Here is a 16,950-nt window from a genome sequence, read left to right on the forward strand (position 1 = left end):
AAAACATCAACCTAATTATGACTCGGGGCTATGAAAAATGTCATGTCTTCGGGGTCAGAGTTAGGACAACCTAAACCCCAGCGGAGTCGCAGCTAGGTCAATGGAAGAGTTCTTCCGTCGAACTAGCTACTGCCTCTCAGAGACAGAGTAACTATAGCGACAGGAAAGCCCTTTATGCCGATGCAGGCAGTGGCTACACTCTGGCGCTCCAGCAGCGCAGCTGCAGGAGCAGGGCTGTGCCGCTGCAGCGTGGCCGAGGCATTACTCTGTGTAAGGGCAGTGCCTAGCATAATGGAGCCTGCATCTCGGTTGAGGTCCCTCTACAATGAGCCCCACATATACAATAGCTATCCCTGAGGAAGCAGCGTCAGTGGGGCTCTGGAGCCTGCATTTGCCTAGGATAGATACAGCCTCATTTTTCCACTTGCGGAATCATCTTTCCTTTCCCTGCCTGGTCCATTTACTCTGTGAGCTCTTCAGGGCAGGAACTGTTTTGTGAGGTGCCTGTGCACTGGCCACCACGATGGGGCTCTGATCTCAGCCAGCCACAGAGAAGCATGGATTTGCAATCTCAGCCTACTTCTCGCTATTAGACACAAGTCCTGGACCACTGAAAGCTCGCTGCTCTTTGGCTATTTCTTATAAACCTGGGAAATAATAATGTATACTTCCCCCCCAAGTGTTTAGACACAGAATTGGATAGACAAACAGAAATCTGTCCCTCCAGCAAACCCCTGGAATTTCTAATGCTTCTGATCAGGTGGGGAATGGTCCCTTCTCTAGCTAGTTTCCAGCACAGCAATGTGAAAGAGCAAGGACAGAGGCACTGGGACTCCCTTGGGATCTGAGCTCCCCTCCCCAGCTCATTCCTTACCAGCTCTCGGCAGGACAATGAGTCTCTCTGCCAGGTCTCCCTGGCTGACGGCTCTCAGAGCCCCTGCAGCCACCTCCATGCCATAGTCCTCCCCGTAGGAGCTGAGCAGCAGGTCAGCGAGGGCTGGGGGATCCACATGTGTTAGTCTCGCTAAGGGGATGCGTCCGTATCCTTCCTTCAGCTCGATTTCACTCCGTTTGTCCTCAAATCTCTGGAGTGTCTCCTCCTCCAGCTGCTCCAGCATCTCCAGGAGGAGATCTCTCCTCAGCCTCTCCATGCTGGCTCCTCAGACAAAGCTGATCACACGGCCCTGGGTAGCAGAGAGAGTCAGGAATCTGTGAATGTGGCTGCAACGAGTACCAAGAATTGTGTGCAGAGGAGTCAGGAAGTTGAGTGACAGGAAACCCCTGACAAATAGCCTATGAATGTCAGACTCCTCCTGTAAAACTGCAAAATTTATATTTAACCATGGGCTGTTGGCCAGGATATACGTTAGGATTCTACACAGCTCTTTGCTGGAATCAGGAGCAGGTTTTCAGAAATCACAAGGAGACTGGCTTAGGGGCCGAGGGCAGGCACGGTTGCAGTGCACCCTTTCCTTGCCAAAGCTCCAAACACATGCCTGGATTAAAAGCCTTCTCCAAAGAGGCAGAAGAATCTGCAGCAGCGTGCCTACCACGGAGCACAAATAAATGGGAAAATGCAGTAGACACTAAACAAGCTAAATTGTGTGAACAAAGCCTGTCCACCGTAGATTTGCTGTTAATCTTGTGTCTTTTGCTAATTCATCTATGGGTTAAAACAAAGGAATTAATACTAGTGGTAAACCCTTTAAAGATGGGGGACATACCTGGTTTGTGGGGAAAACTGTTGTACATGCTAGGGATGGTGACAAAACAGTCCCACAAGCATGTTACCTTTAAACCTCTAAACAGACTGGAAGCTTGGCACAGCAGCAAAAGCATAACAGGCCCATGTGGCTGTGTAGAAGGGGAAACTGAGGCACACCGCCTCATGGCATTGGTGGCTAAATGCCAAAACACCTACACTTTAACAGATATTGCTATCTGCATTCTGTTAGTGATATTACACCCCAGCTGGTTTTCGGGCACCCAGGGACCAGGACCCCCAAAACTTGCTAGAATACTTATGAATGACATCATATGGTTTAAAGGTACTGAAAGAGAGTGTGACCAAAGACAAACAGATTTTACATGTACTGCCTCCACCATGGACAGTGTCCAAGTCTCTGGCAGTAAGTTCAGGAGGAGGGTGTGAGGGTGCACCCCCATAAGGCTTTATGGAAATATGCTTATGAAAGTATATATGACAGAACTGGAATATGTTTTATGCTACATATGCCATGTAACATCTCTCTGCAAACGTTATGATCCACTGAATCTACTCCTCCTATTTGTATGCATGTGTCATTGTTGTATTCAAAGTCATGAATATTGGCTGTATACTAGTTTGATTTTAAATAACCTTAGTAAGGCATTTGGACAGCTTCTTTAGAAAGGAATTTGCAAGTTAAGTGCCCAATCAAGAAGCACTTTAACAGACAATGGATCTTGGAAGGCTCCAATCCACATAAGAAGTCTACATGAGGAAGTTCAAGGTAGCATGTGAACCATTCCTGCTACCTGTAAGTTCTGAGTCATGTGACTTGCCCATGTGACTCCAAAACTCCATCTTGTAGCTGGAATTCTACACAGGGGTCTCCACCCCCAAAAGAAAGTCTATTTAAACCCCTGGAAGACCCCTCCATTTTGTCTTCAGCTGGCTCAAAAGAGCCTCTCCACCCCCAAAGGTTACCTGAAAGAAACTGGAACAAAGAACAGTAACCACAGGGGGAGGGGGGCGGAGTGATTGCTGGACCCAGACTAGAAGGAGATTATTCTGTAAAAGGAAGCTTACTGGGTCACCTCTGAGGGTGAGGTTTTATCTGTATTCAGTTTTCTTACTGTATTAGACATAGACGTGCATGTTCTGTTTTATTTTGCTTGGTAATTCACTTTGTTCTGTCTGCTATTACTTGGAACCACTTGAATCCTACTTTCTGTATTTAATAAAATCACTTTTTACTTATTAATTAACCCAGAGGATGTATTAATACCTGGGGGGGCGGGGGTTAAGTGTATAAGCTGTATACAGGGTAAAACTGATTTATTTGGGGTTTGGACCCCATTGGGAGCTGGGCATCTGAGTGTTAGAGACAAGAACACTTCTTAAGCTGCTTTCAATTAAGCCTGCAGTTTGTGGGACGCGGTTCAGACCTGGGTCTGTGTTTGTGGCTGGCACATGCAGGCAGGCTTCTGGAGTCCCAAGCTGTCAGGGAAAGCAGGGGCAGAAGCAGTCTTGGCACATCGGTTGGCAGCCCCCAGGGGGTTTCTGTGATCCAACCTGTCACATGTAGAATCTAATGTTTTGGTTAGTGTGACTCTGCATCCCACATTCACCACAGTGATAGGTTTATGATATGATTAACATATAGTCATGATATGTTTTGTACAAAGTATATCTTGTGAGCTATCATTCTGAAAGTCTTGATCTCTTGAACATTAATATCTTGCTGGATTGTATGTGCTATCATTGTATGTGACGTTATGAAGTTTTGCTATGTGTGTGTTACTGAAATATGTTTTAAAGTTGAACACACCCACTACCAACGTTTCAAGTACAACAATGAAGAAACTAAACAGTGCTAATGGTCCCATTAAAGGGAATCCACATGCTGAGAGACTACCTCCGGAATTGTTTACAATTGAGGCTTCCTAGAGGGAGCCAGAAGGCAATGGAGGATGCTTAACCAGAGGGGATATGGGGGGTGGACCCCCCACGTCATAAGCAAAGATCTTTCCAGGAAGATGGAAGAAGCTATAAAAGACAGGAAATCACAGCAGCACTTGGCCTTAATCCCCATACAGCAAAATACCTGACAACACCTTAGGAACAAAGCCTGAACTGGGGAAGGGGGTCCCAGGCAGGAAAGAAGGCCCAGCCTGTGTATGGAAGATTAGTGGACTGTTTGTACCATCAGGGTGAGACACTGCTTGATCCAAAACCTGCATAGTTATTAGAAATTAGATTGTGATTTTGTTTATTGCTTAGGTAACCAACTTTGATCTGTACGTTATTACTTATAATCACTTAACCTATTTTTCTGTAGTTAATAAATTTGTTTTATGTTTTTACTTAAAATAGTGTGTTTTGTGGGAGTGCTTGAGAAATCTTCTCAATGAACAAAAACTGGTGCATGTCCTCTCCACATTGAGACGGGGCAAACTAGGTATTAATTTTATATTGGTCAGGCTTTTGACCAGGGCAAGACAGTACAGCTCTGGGGTCCTAGGCTGGGGAGCTGGGGTTTGGGGTGTGTGACGTTGCATTCCATATGCTTTATAAAAATATATTTATAAGTGTGAATATGATGTAACTGGAATATGCTTTATGCAAAAGGTCTCCTGTAAGGTATCATTACAAAGCTTATAATCAACTGAGTTTCAGAGTAGCAGCCGTGTTAGTCTGTATCTGCAAAAAGAACAGGAGTACTTGTGGCACCTTAGAGACTAACAAATTTATAACAGCATGAGCTTTCGTGCGCTACAGCTCACTTCTTCAGATGCATAGAATGGAACACACATCCAAAGAAGTGAGCATGCTGAAATAAATTTGTTAGTCTCTAAGGTGCCACAAGTACTCCTGTTCTTTTTGCGAATCTACTGACTGTGATCATCCTATTTGTAAGAATGCATCATTCTTGTATCTGAAACTAGAAATGTGAAGTGTAACTCTGAGGTCCTATTTTAATTATGCAAAGTGTGGGCCATTAATGGTGGTTTAGAATCTTGATTATTTTAGTCAATAGACGCCATTGACTGTAAATGGCTCTGTTTACTTGCAAACCTGCCAGGTACATGCGGGCCAGTCCTGGAAAAAGGGAGAATAGGAGTCTCACAGGACATGTGAACGTGTCACCTGATTCTGGAATTCATCTTAAACCTGGGGCTTTTCCATTTAGAAGGAGGGGTGGGGACTCAGAGAGACGAAGGATTCCCGCCTTGTGCCAAAGCTATAAATGGGGGGGGGGGTGGAGAGCAGAACAAAAGGGTGTCCCAGTCATGAGAAAACCTCTGCTTTTCACCTAAGATGCCTGCTGGAACTAACAAGGACTGTACCAGGGGAAAGGATTGGGCCCAGACTAGGAAGGAGTCTAGTCCATGAAAGAAGCTTATTGGAACATCTCTGACGGTGAGATTTACCTGTAATCAGTTTCTTAATGTATTCGGCTTAGATTTGCGTGTTCTGTTTTATTTTGCTTGGTAACTTAGTTTGTTCTATCTGTTATTACTTGGAACCACTTAAATCCTACTTTTTATACTTAATAAAATCGCTTTTGTTTATTATTAAACCTAGAGTAAGTGATTAATACTTGAGGGAGCAAACAGCTGTGCATCTCTCTCTATCAGTGTTATAGAGGGCAGACAACTTATGAGTTTGCCCTGTATAAGCTTTATACAGAGTAAAACGGATTTATCTGGGGTTTGGATCCCACTGGGAACTGGGTGTCTGGATGCTGGAGATAGGTGACCTGCTGAGCAGTTTTTTGGTTAAAGTCTGCAGCTTTGGCGGCATGGACCAGATCTGGGTCTGTGTTGCAGTAGGCTAGTGTGTCTGGCTCAACAAGACAGGGTTTTGGAGTCCCAAACTGGCAGGGAAAATGGGCTCAGAGGTAAATTCAGTACATCAGGTGACAATCCCAAGGGGGTCTCTGTGACCGAACCCATCACGGGGGGGTGACTGTCTGAAGCATCTCTATTGTTAGCTCATGAGTGGCTGAGGAGAAGCATTAATGGAACTTCAGCTGGGTGTGTCCCTGCCTGTGTAAATGCTGGTGTGAGGGAAGGACTCGAAGCGGTCCGCAGATTGTCACAGCATCACAGTGAATGAAGGAGCCCAGGCTAGTAAGACAGAGGGCTCATTGTTACCCCAGTTCCAGGTTGCACACCAGAACAGTCTGTCACAGTGGTGCAGCGAGCAAAGTATAATGCATAACTTCTTGTTCTGAGTAAGATTTACACTTCATACACAGGTGTAGAGGTTTTAAGTGAGATTTACATATGGTGGCTAGAGATCAGTCAAAGAGGTTACCAGTTTATCTGCTGTTTGCTTATTTTGGGAAAGGGACATAGGGACAGAGAAGCAGCAAGATGTCTGAAAACAGTGAAACAATTGCAAAGTTAGAGCTGTTCAGATTTCAGGCAAAAGAAAAAGATCACCAACAATTGTTGGCGTTTAAAACAGCTGGAAGTTGAGGCACAGAAGCAAGCTATGGAATTAACACATCAAAGAGCTCTGAAACTCCACCAGATAGAGGCTGACAAAGAAGTTAAGGCTCAAAAACTAGCCGTGCAACTTTGGTTGCAAAGTTAACTGGTAAAGCTCTGGATATATTCAATAAGGTGCCAATAGGGGATGCTTTAGATTATTATAAATTCAAATAAATGGTTTTTAAATAATTTCAGATTACCCCTGAAACATATAGGGTGAAATTTAGAAATCCTAAGAAAGGGGCTGGGATGAGTAATGTGGCTTATGTAAAACAAATGAAAGATTTGATGAAAAGTGGGTGAGGGGAAAAGGGGTTACAAGCTTTGAAGGAATGTTTAACCTTGTTGCTCAGGAGCATTTCCTAAACGATACTGGCATTAGAAAAGGTTCAGAGAAGGGCAACTAAAATGATTAGGGGTTTGGAATGGGTCCCATATGAGGAGAGATTAAAGAGGCTAGGACTTTTCAGCCTGGAAAAGAGGAGACTAAGGGGGGATATGATAGAGGTATAGAAAATCATGAGTGGTGTGGAGAAAGTGAATATGGAAAAGTTATGTACTTGTTCCTATAACATAAGAACTAGGGGCCACCAAATTAAATTAATGGGCAGCAAGTTTAAAACAAATAAAAGGAAGTTCTTCTTCACACAGCTCACGGTCAACCTGCGGAACTCCTTGCCTGAGGAGGTTGTGAAGGCTAGGACTATAACAGGGTTTAAAAGAGAACTGGATAAATTCATGGAGGTTAAGTCCATGAATGGCTATTAGCCAGGATGGGTAAGGAATGGTGTCCCTAGCCTCTGTTTGTCAGAGGGTGGAGATGGATGGCAGGAGAGAGATCACTTGATCATTACCTGTTAGGTTCACTCCCTCTGGGGCACCTGGCATTGGCCACTGTCGGTAGACAGGCTACTGGGCTGGATGGACCCTTGGTCTGACCCAATATGGCCGTTCTTATGTTCAAATGTAAAGATGATGTGAAACAGTGCCTAGGGGACAAAAAGGTGACAAATGGATGAGATGGCTGCTCTAGCTGATGCTTTTGAGCAGACAAGCATCTATTTCAAATAAAGCACAGGGAGAGGGGTTTAAACCTGGTGGGAGGCAGGGTTCCCATTTTACCCGTGAAGAAAAAGGGTGGATGGAAGGCTGGGCACTCACCTCTCCCAAACCATTCCTCTAATCCCCATCCCATATCTCCCATAAAAACAGGAGGGCCCAGAAGGTGCTATCCCTGTAAGTCCACGGGTCACCTGAGGAATAAATACCCTCTGCTGGGAGGGAGCAAGCAGCAGGTAGCCCATGTGAATGTTTCTGTGCTCAGGATAGCAGCCTCTCAGGCAGTTGAGACTTATCATATTGGTTTTGTGGAATTAATCTCTGCAAAATCAGATATTGAGCACATTAAGATTGTTGAGATTGGGGGCAGAGAACGCCTGGGTTGGAAGGACACAGAGGCCCAGATCTCTCTGGTTCAATCAAGTGTGGTCCCAAAGGCCAACATGTTACCTGGCCAAATGGCAAAGATTAAGGGGATGGCCCAGCCCCAATTCCCCGTGCCACTAGCTAGAGTCCATGTGGCGTGGGAAGGTTTGGAAAGCGATTTCATTGTGGGGGTAACAGAAGACATCCCAGTGCACATATTACTTGGGAAGGATTTTTTCAGCGTAGCTCAGGCTAAGGTATTTGCCTGTAGCAAGAAGAAGAATTATGCTGGAACCCCAGAGGAAAAGGGAAAACTCCCAGGAACCGCTGAAGGAATGAGAGAAAGTCTCCATGATTCCTCTGCAGCAGTGGGAAGCTGCGTGCTTCCAGGGGTGAGGGTACTTGAGTCTAGCTCCTGCCCTGAAGCTGAAGGCAGAGTCTCCTCAGCGGGGAGGGGAGTGTGTTGCCTGTCAGTGAGAAAAACTGTCCAGGCTGTTAGCCCTCCACAGCTGGACAGGGGACGGATCCCACTCTAGAGATCACAGAGGTGTGTGTCTTAGAGGGGGGCACAGAGAAGGAAGCTGGCGAAGGAATAGTGGAGGTACAGGGAAATCTCGCTGATCACGGGGGGGGGGCAGATACCAGAACAGAGTGGCTGGTTCAGCCTCTGTGCATCCAAACATCCAAACTATGGCTCAGGTTCTGAGAAGGAACTTTGTAACTTACCTCCCAGAGGGGGGCAGTCACTCAACTGAACTCTCAGGGACAGAGAGAGGGGGGATGGAGAGAGGGGTGATGGAGAGAGGGGTGACGGAGGGGGCACCAATCCAGATCCCAATTTTTCAGGACTTTGTTCCTAACATGCTTGTGGAAACTAACTCTGTCTCTTTAAGACAGAGTGGAGATCCTGTGTGCGAAAATGCTTACAAATTATGACTCATCTGACAGAGGCGAGCAGGGAATCATCCCATGCTCTGGTGAATCACAGAAAGCAGCTGAGAGAAGATTCAAGACACATGTCTTAGCCCAGAGAGCACAGATCACAAGCCTCTAGAGCAGCCGTTCTCAAACTTTAGCAACCCGAGGACCCCCATTTTGATTTCAAAATTTTTCACGGACCTCCAAGCCAGCTTCTAATTTTCCCTGGGTGTGCTCAACCCCTGCTCAGCCCCAGGCCCTGCCCCCACTCCACCCCTTCCCAGGGCCGGTGCAAGGATGTTTCACGCCCTAGGCGAAACTTCCACCTTGCGCCCTCTCCCGTCCCTGAACCCCCGCCCTGAGGCGCCCCCCGCCACAGCAGCTCCCCCCCTCCTCCCTGAGGCGCCCCCATTGTGACAGCTTCCCACCCCCACCCTCTGCCCTGAGGCACCCCCCCACCCCAGCTCACCCCTGCTCCGCCTCCACCCCGAGCACGCCGTCGCTGCTTCACTTCTCCCGCCTCCCAGGCTTGTGGCACCTAAGGCAGGAGAAGTGAAGCAGCCACGGCATGCTCAGGGAGGAGGCGGGGCAGGGGTGAGCTGGAGCGGGGAGTTCCCCTGCGTGCCCCCCGCTTCTTGCTGCAGGCGGCCCTCCCTGCACCCCCACGGTCGCTACTGAAGAAAATGGTGCCTCCCAAATCCTAGCGCCCTAGGCCACCGCCTAGGTCGCCTAAATGGTTGCACCGGCCCTGCCCCTTCCCCAAGGCCCCATCCCCACCCCACCTCTTCCCACCCCCGCTCTACCCCGTCCCTCCTTTTCCACGCCTCTTTCTGCTGCCTCCCTCGAGTGCACCCCATCCCCGCTCCTCCCTGTCTCTCCCAGTGCCTCCAGCACGCTGCTGAACAGCTGTTTGCGGTGTGCAGGAGGCACTAGGAGGGAGGGAGAGTTGATCAGCAGGGCCAGCGTCCTCAGACATGACTCGCGGATTCCCTGAAGTGGTGTCTGTGGACCCCTGTTTGAGAACCGGTGCTCTAGAGGAAAAGGGGGTGAGGAATGTCCCAGTGCTGGGAGTAGAGATCACAGGTAAACCCGGGGGTGGGGGGAGGGGATTTTTTGCCTGGGCATAACCCTGATGTTCAGATACAGCTCCACAGAGGGCTGGCCAACTTGCAAAGTCCCCTTACATCCTTTCCTCACCGGACCCTGGAATACCAAGACCCCAAAGATAACCTTAGACTGAGATCCCACACTGAAGGGGACACATCAAGGGGAAAGAAAAACCAGTAACTGAACACATGCTAAGGTTCAGGGAGGAGTTGAAAGACACGATGGGTATTGAGCAAACCAAACTCTCCAAGCAGAAGGCGTGGTATGATAGAACTACTTGGAAATGCCTACCCGTGAGAAAAGATTTGGTGTTACTCTTAAATCTCATAATACAAAGTTTGTCGCTAATGGCAAACCTTATAAGAAAGAATTTGGTACTGATGGTAAATTCTATGAAAAGGTGTGTTAAGTCCTTGGGGCAGCCGGTGTAGGAAACAATCACTTGAGGCCAGAGAGCAGACAGCTAACCAAAACCTCCATTTTATTTACAGAAACAGAGAGCTCACTCAGCCGGTTGAAACCGGCTGAGCTATCCCTTAATAGTCTAACTCAGTTGCCATAGTAACAAAAACCCATGACAACCAAATACACAACATATTCCTCCCCCCCTAATAAGAACATCCCCTAAATAAAACACACACTAAACTAGAGAAGGAGGGTAGACTGCCTCCATTCCCGGCTAAACCCTGGGGATTATTTTGCCCCATAACCGTGGGTTCGCCCTAACTAAAGATCCAGCCGATGAGGAGGCCTTCTGTCTCTAGGTGGATTACGGCGAACTTCTGGTGTTGTTGCACCCGAAAGTACTAGGGGCTCAGGGTCCGCAGCACGAATAGGTGAGGAGGTGGTATCAGCTCGTGCTGGGCAAAGGGGTATCTCAGCTGCCGGCAGTAATGGAGGAGAACAGTCAGGAACAGGTGACTCATGATTCGGTGTCTCACCAGGAGGGGTGAAGTCAGACCCCTCAACTGCAGATGGGTCCTGAAGACTGGCATGACCTGGCAACAGCTGATCTACATGTCGCCGCCAGGTAAGATTCTCTGCAGTCCGGACTGTATAGGAAACAGGTCCTGTTTGAGTGACGGCTGTGGCCAGGACCCATTTAGCTCTGGAAGTATAATTCCGAGCCAAAACTGGCTGTCCTGGGCTAAAGGTTCGGTCTTTTGCTCTGGGTGCCCGTCTGATGACTTGATATTGCTGCTGATGTTGCACAGTTTGTCTGGGTTCAGAAGGTTTCAGCAGATCAAAGCAAGTGCGCAGCTGTCGTCCCATCATTAGAAAGGCTGGGGAAGCCTGGGTCGTAGCATGAGGTGTGTTTCTATAGGAAAGTAAGAAGGTATCCAGACGCTTTTGAATGGAGTGTTGTCCCTTTGCTGATTTCAAAGCGTTTTTCATTGTCTGCACAAATCTTTCAGCTAATCCGTTGGTGGACGGATGATATGGTGCTGACGTGATGTGGTGTATCCCATTTGCCTTCATAAAATTTTGAAACTCCTGAGAGACGAACTGCGGTCCGTTGTCGCTCACAAGTTGTTCTGGCAGACCAAAACGACTAAAGAGTCCTCGTAGTTTTTGGATAGTACTCTCTGCAGTAGTGGACTGCATTATAGAGACTTCTGGCCATTTAGAATGGGCATCTACTGCCACCAAGAACATGCTTCCTTCAAGGGGGCCAGCAAAGTCAACGTGAATACGTTGCCACGGGTTTTCAGGCCAGTCCCATGGGTGTAGGGGTGCCCACTGGGGTGCATTTCTTACACTCTGACATGACATACAAGCTTTTGCCTTCTCTTCAATAGCACTGTCCAATCTAGGCCACCAAAAATAGCTTCGTGCAATTTCCTTCATGCGCACTATTCCACAGTGACCGGAATGTAGCTGTTCTAACATCTGTGATCTCAGGGGTGGTGGAATAATGACACGCCTCCCCCACAACAAACAACCAGATTGGACCGATAACTCCGTCCACCTGGACATGTAGGGAACAAGGTCGGGTGAGACCGGAGAGGTTTGTCGAGATTTTCCATGCATCACCAGGTCCATAACTTGGGATAATACTGGGTCAACGCGGGTTGCCTTCTTTATCTGAGTAGCAGTGATGGGTGTATTCTCTACCTGTTCAAAGTAGAAGATTTCCTTTTGGGCACTATCTTGATGTTTGACCGGTAAAGGCAACCTTGAGAGGCCATCTGCATTGCCGTGCAGAGTGGATTTCCGATATTTGATTTCATGTGTGTGTGCAGAAAGTATCAATGCCCAACGTTGCATACGACTAGCAGCTAATGGGGGAATGCCTGTGTAGGGTCCAAAAATTGATGTCAGAGGTCGATGGTCTGTAAGAAGAGTAAACTTTCGCCCAAACAGGTACTGATGAAACTTCCTAATTCCAAAAACAATTCCTAATGCCTCACGTTCGATTTGGGCGTAGTTCGTTTCTGCTTTGCTTAGAGTGCGTGAAGCAAAAGCAATAGGTCTTTCTTCTCCCGAAGGCATAATGTGTGACACGACCGCTCCCACTCCATAAGGGGAAGCATCGCAGGCCAATTGCAGCGGTAAGGATGGATCAAAGTGCGTTAGAACTTCAGAATTTAACAATGCATCCTTAGCTTTGTTAAATGCAACATCACAGGCTTCAGTCCACTTCCAGGCCTTGTTCTGCCCAAGGAGCTCATGAAGTGGTTTTAGCAGTGTGGCTAACTGTGAGATGAACTTCCCATAATAGTTCAGTAGTCCTAGAAATGAGCGCAGCTGGCTTACATTTCGAGGTGGGGGAGCCTCCACAATAGCTTTAACTTTTGCAGGGGCCTTATGAAGACCTGCAGAATCGATGATGTGTCCCAAATATTCAACAGAGGGCTTGAAGAATTCACACTTGTCTTTGCGAACTCGTAGGCCATACTCTTCCAGTCTTTGTAGGGTAGCCTCTAAATTCCTTAAGTGATCCTCTTCATTTCTTCCAGTGACCAGGATATCATCCAGATAGCACTGAACTCCTGACAAGCCACACAAGATCTGGTCCATAGCCCTCTGGAACAGGGCGGGAGCCGATGTGATTCCGAAGGGTAGGCGACAGTATCGATAAAGCCCCTTATGAGTCACAATAGTCAACAGCTCTTGGGACTTTTCATCGATGTGCATCTGTAAATATGCTTGACTCAGATCAATCTTACTGAACTTTTGTCCCCCAGCCAGGCCTGCGAAGAGGTCATCGATGCGGGGAAGCGGGTATTGCTCTGCACACAACACTGGGTTGACAGTGACTTTAAAATCACTGCAAATCCGGAGAGAGCCATCTTTCTTCACTATTGGAACGATAGGAGTGGCCCATGAGCTATGGGTAACTGGTATTAGGACTCCATTGGTGACCAGGCGCTCCAGGTCTGCTTCAACTTTTGGCCTGATGGCATATGGCACAGTTCGGGCTTTCAGATATTTTGGTGGACTGCCAGGTTTAATGTTCAATGTCACAGTGATTCCCTTCATACTTCCCAAATCATCTCCAAAAACAGCAGCATGTTTCCTTAGTATAGGGGTTAGACTGGTTTCTTCTTTAGTCATCCGGTGCACTTCTGCCCAGTTCAGCTGAATCTTCCCAAGCCAAGACCTACCCATTAAGGCTGGGTAGTTACCTCTCACCACAAACAGTGGCAATTTAGCCGCCTTTCCATTGAGCTCCACCTTAACATCAATAGTGCCCAACATGGGCACAGCTTCACCTGTATACGTCTTCAGAACAGTTTTTGTTGCCTTAAGCGGAAGATGCTGTAGCTTTTCCTTATACACAGTCTCAGGAACCAGCAAGACAGCTGCACCGGTGTCTAGTTCCATGCGTATAGGTTTGCCCTCCAATAAGGGGGTTACCCAGTATTCATGTGAGCCCACTGCCAAAGACAAAACATGCAGTGGCACTTCCTCTTGTGAGGAGGTGTCACCTTGATCATCCTGGGTCTGCTCTAGGGTATGCAAGGTTCCTCTTTTTGTCGGCCAGACCACAGGCCTCTTTTTCTTTTGTTTACAGGCATACTCAATGTGTCCCTTTTTGCCACAGTGTCGACACACCAGGTCCTTACACCAGCATTCTGATGCCTGGTGACCCAGCTTACCACAGCGGTAACATTCTTGACTCTGCACCGTTTTGTGGGTCAGTTCTTGTGACACTTTTTGCACCCTAGGGGATGCACCAATGTATTGTGCCTCCCTTGTAGCCAGTTCCATGGAGACAGCAATATCAACAGCCTTCTGTAATGTAAGCTGAGCCTCTGTCAGTAGGCGCTTCCGTAGAGCTTCACTGCAGAGGCCACACACTAATCTGTCACGCAGGGCATCATTTAACATCTCTTTAAATTCACAGTGTTCTGCTAGCTTTTTTAAAATGGCTACAAATTGTACAACTGTTTCATCTTCCTTTTGGTCTCTTTTGTGGAACCTATATCTTTCAGCAATTACCAGTGGTTTTGGGGAGAAATGAGACCCCAGGATTTCCACAATGTCACTGTAAGATTTAGTCTCAGGCTTAACAGGGTGCAGTAAGCTGCGTAGCAGAGAGTAGGTTTTAGCCCCTACAACAGTTAAGAATATTGGCACCTTCTTCGCTTCTGTAATGTCATTTGCAATACCAAAAAGCTCAAAACGCTCAGTATACACATGCCACTGCTCTGTATTCTCATCAAAAGGCTCCAGGGGCCTGGTCAGAGTAGCCATGATTTTTAGTTTCACTTTCACAGTCAGTGCAAACAAGCAGCTTTCTTTCTTTGTTTGGTCTTTACCTTGACTTCTACTTCCTTCTGTTACTGGAGCAGCACCAGGATCCCATCCTCGTCGCCAGTGTTAAGTCCTTGGGGCAGCCGGTGTAGGAAACAATCACTTGAGGCCAGAGAGCAGACAGCTAACCAAAACCTCCATTTTATTTACAGAAACAGAGAGCTCACTCAGCCGGTTGAAACCGGCTGAGCTATCCCTTAATAGTCTAACTCAGTTGCCATAGTAACAAAAAACCCATGACAACCAAATACACAACAAGGTGTAACATGCATGATTTTTGGAAAAAGCTTTTGAACATGCTAGGAGTGAAAGCTAGGAAGCCCTATAACGATACTGCTTCTCAGCTAATTCCTGTAAACAGACTTAAAGCTGGTTACAGCAGAGAAACCGTAATAAACCTGGGCTGCTGTGTGACAGGGGAAACTGAGGCACATCACCTCCTGGCATTGATGAACATCTGTATTAAGTGATCACCAGTTGGAAAGGCACAGTGGTTAACCATGCTGCATATATACAAAGAGATGTTTTCTAGCAACCCAGAAGAGGCACATTTCTTCACTTTTAAGATCACGAGGCTGATTTACAAAATGGTAAAAGGGACGCAAAACTCTGCAAGAACACCTGTGGGTTACACTACAATGGTTAGCAACACTCGGGAATTGTACGGTCAAAAGCTAAAGACGACCTTACGCCCACTGCCTCCGCATTAGTCAGTGACTAACACTCCTGCAGTAAACTAACGGAGGAGGTGAGACACTCTGCATCCCACATTCACCACAGTGTTATGCTTATGATAGGATCATCATATAGTACTGATGTTTTGTATAAAGGATGCCTTGTGAGGTATCATTCTAAAAGTCTTGATACATTGAATATTAATGTCCTGTTGGACTGTATGTGCTGTCCCTGTATATGAAATTATGAAGTTTTGCTATGTTTGTTTTCAGGGTTTTGTTTCGTTGTTACCCTCCATATTTTCCACCTTCATGGTGTCTTCTTTGTTACCCCTTCTGATTGGACAAACCTAAGATAAAAGGGATAGTGGCGGGAAACCTAGGAGAGAAGGCAGGAAGGGTTACCTGACCTCAGAGAAAATCTGCCAAGCAATAGAAGGATACTTAAGGGCTCTCCACAGTACACAGTACCCCAGTGGCAGCCCGTGCTTGCATTCAGTTCCATCAAAGAAGATCTGAAGAAAGAAGATCAGACAATACCTGTTCCTGACATCTACCTTGTTCCTGTAGTCTTGGCCGTTGTCCTCGCTGTGGTTCCTGTTTTGTTGGTCTTCTCGAGGCTCCTGTTCTGTTGGTCACCTGTGACTTGGGGTTGTGGTTCGGTTCCCTATAGTTCCTGGGCAAGAGTGGTGAAGTGAACAGTTCTGTTAGTATTTGTAACCACATTTGTAGTTCTGGGTCTTGGCTTCATACCTATTTGGGGTGTTAACTACGGAGTTTTTTGTAAATAAAGCCCTTGTTTTGTTTGCACCCTAACTATCTCTAGTGTCTTATTATAATTAACCGTCCATGGTGATAGACACTAATTCAAGGTATACAACCTGGGGAAGGGGGTTCTTAATAAAGATTGCTTCCCATTTTTGCCAAATCTTTTGGAAACAATGTGTGTGTTACTGAAATACGTTGTAAAGTTGAAAACACCCACAACTAGCCTTTCAGGTACAACAATGAAGAAGCTAGACAGTGCTAATGGCCCCATTAAAGGGAATCCACAAGCTGAGGGACTATCTCAGGAATTGTTTCCAGAGGGAGCACGGAGGCAATGGAGGATGCTTGACCAGAGGGGATATGGGGGGTGGACCCCCCCACGTCACAAGCAAAGATCTTTCCAGGAAGATGGAAGAAGCTATAAAAGAGAGGAAGTCACATCAGCACTTGGCCTTAATCCCCATACAAAACACCTGACACCTTAGGAACAAAGGCTGAACTGGGGAAGGGAGGCCCAGCCTGTGTATGAAAGATTAATGGACTCTTTGTACCATCAGGGTGAGACACTGCTTGATCCAAAAATCTGTTTAGTTATTAGAACTTAGATTATGATTTTGTTTATTGCTTAGGTAAACAACGTTAATCTGTACGTTATTACTTATAATCACTTAAAATCTACCTTTCTGTAGTTAATACCTTTGTTTTATAATTTTACCTAAAACAGTGTGTTTTTCTGGGAGTGCTTTGGAAATCTACCCAGGGAACAAAAACTGGTGCATGTCCTCTCTGTGCTGGGGGGAGGATTAGGTATTAATCTTATACTGGTCAGGCTTACGACCAGGGTAAGAGAGTAGAGCTCTGGGGTCCTAGGCTGGGGAACTCAGGAGCTGGGGGAAGGGTGTGACTGTCTGAAGCCTCTATTGTTAGTTATGAGCGTCTGAGGAGAAGCCTTCATGTAACCGCAGCTGGGTGTGTCCCTGCCTGTGTACATGCTGGTGTGAGGGCAGGACCGGGAGTGGCCTGCACTGCAGCTTGTCACAGCATCACAGTGAGTGAGGGAGCCCAGGCTGGTAAGACAAAGGGCTGAGTGATA

General features: G+C 46.9%; 1 long non-coding RNA gene across 2 annotated transcripts in view; it reads right to left on the reverse strand.

Annotated features, from left to right (window-relative positions):
• Positions 1-880: 880 nt before the first annotated feature.
• LOC123368384 overlaps positions 881-16,950 on the reverse strand; it is a 32,604-nt gene continuing 16,534 nt past the window's right edge. For both annotated transcript variants that reach the window (XR_006578753.1, XR_006578752.1), the window contains 2 exons: positions 15,647-15,765; positions 881-1,184 (listed from right to left, as the gene is read on the reverse strand). This is a non-coding gene — a long non-coding RNA (uncharacterized LOC123368384). The remainder of the gene's footprint in view (positions 1,185-15,646; positions 15,766-16,950) is intronic.

The sequence above is a fragment of the Mauremys mutica genome, chromosome 4 (assembly GCF_020497125.1).
Source record: "Mauremys mutica isolate MM-2020 ecotype Southern chromosome 4, ASM2049712v1, whole genome shotgun sequence".
NCBI classification, from domain to species: domain Eukaryota; kingdom Metazoa; phylum Chordata; order Testudines; family Geoemydidae; genus Mauremys; species Mauremys mutica.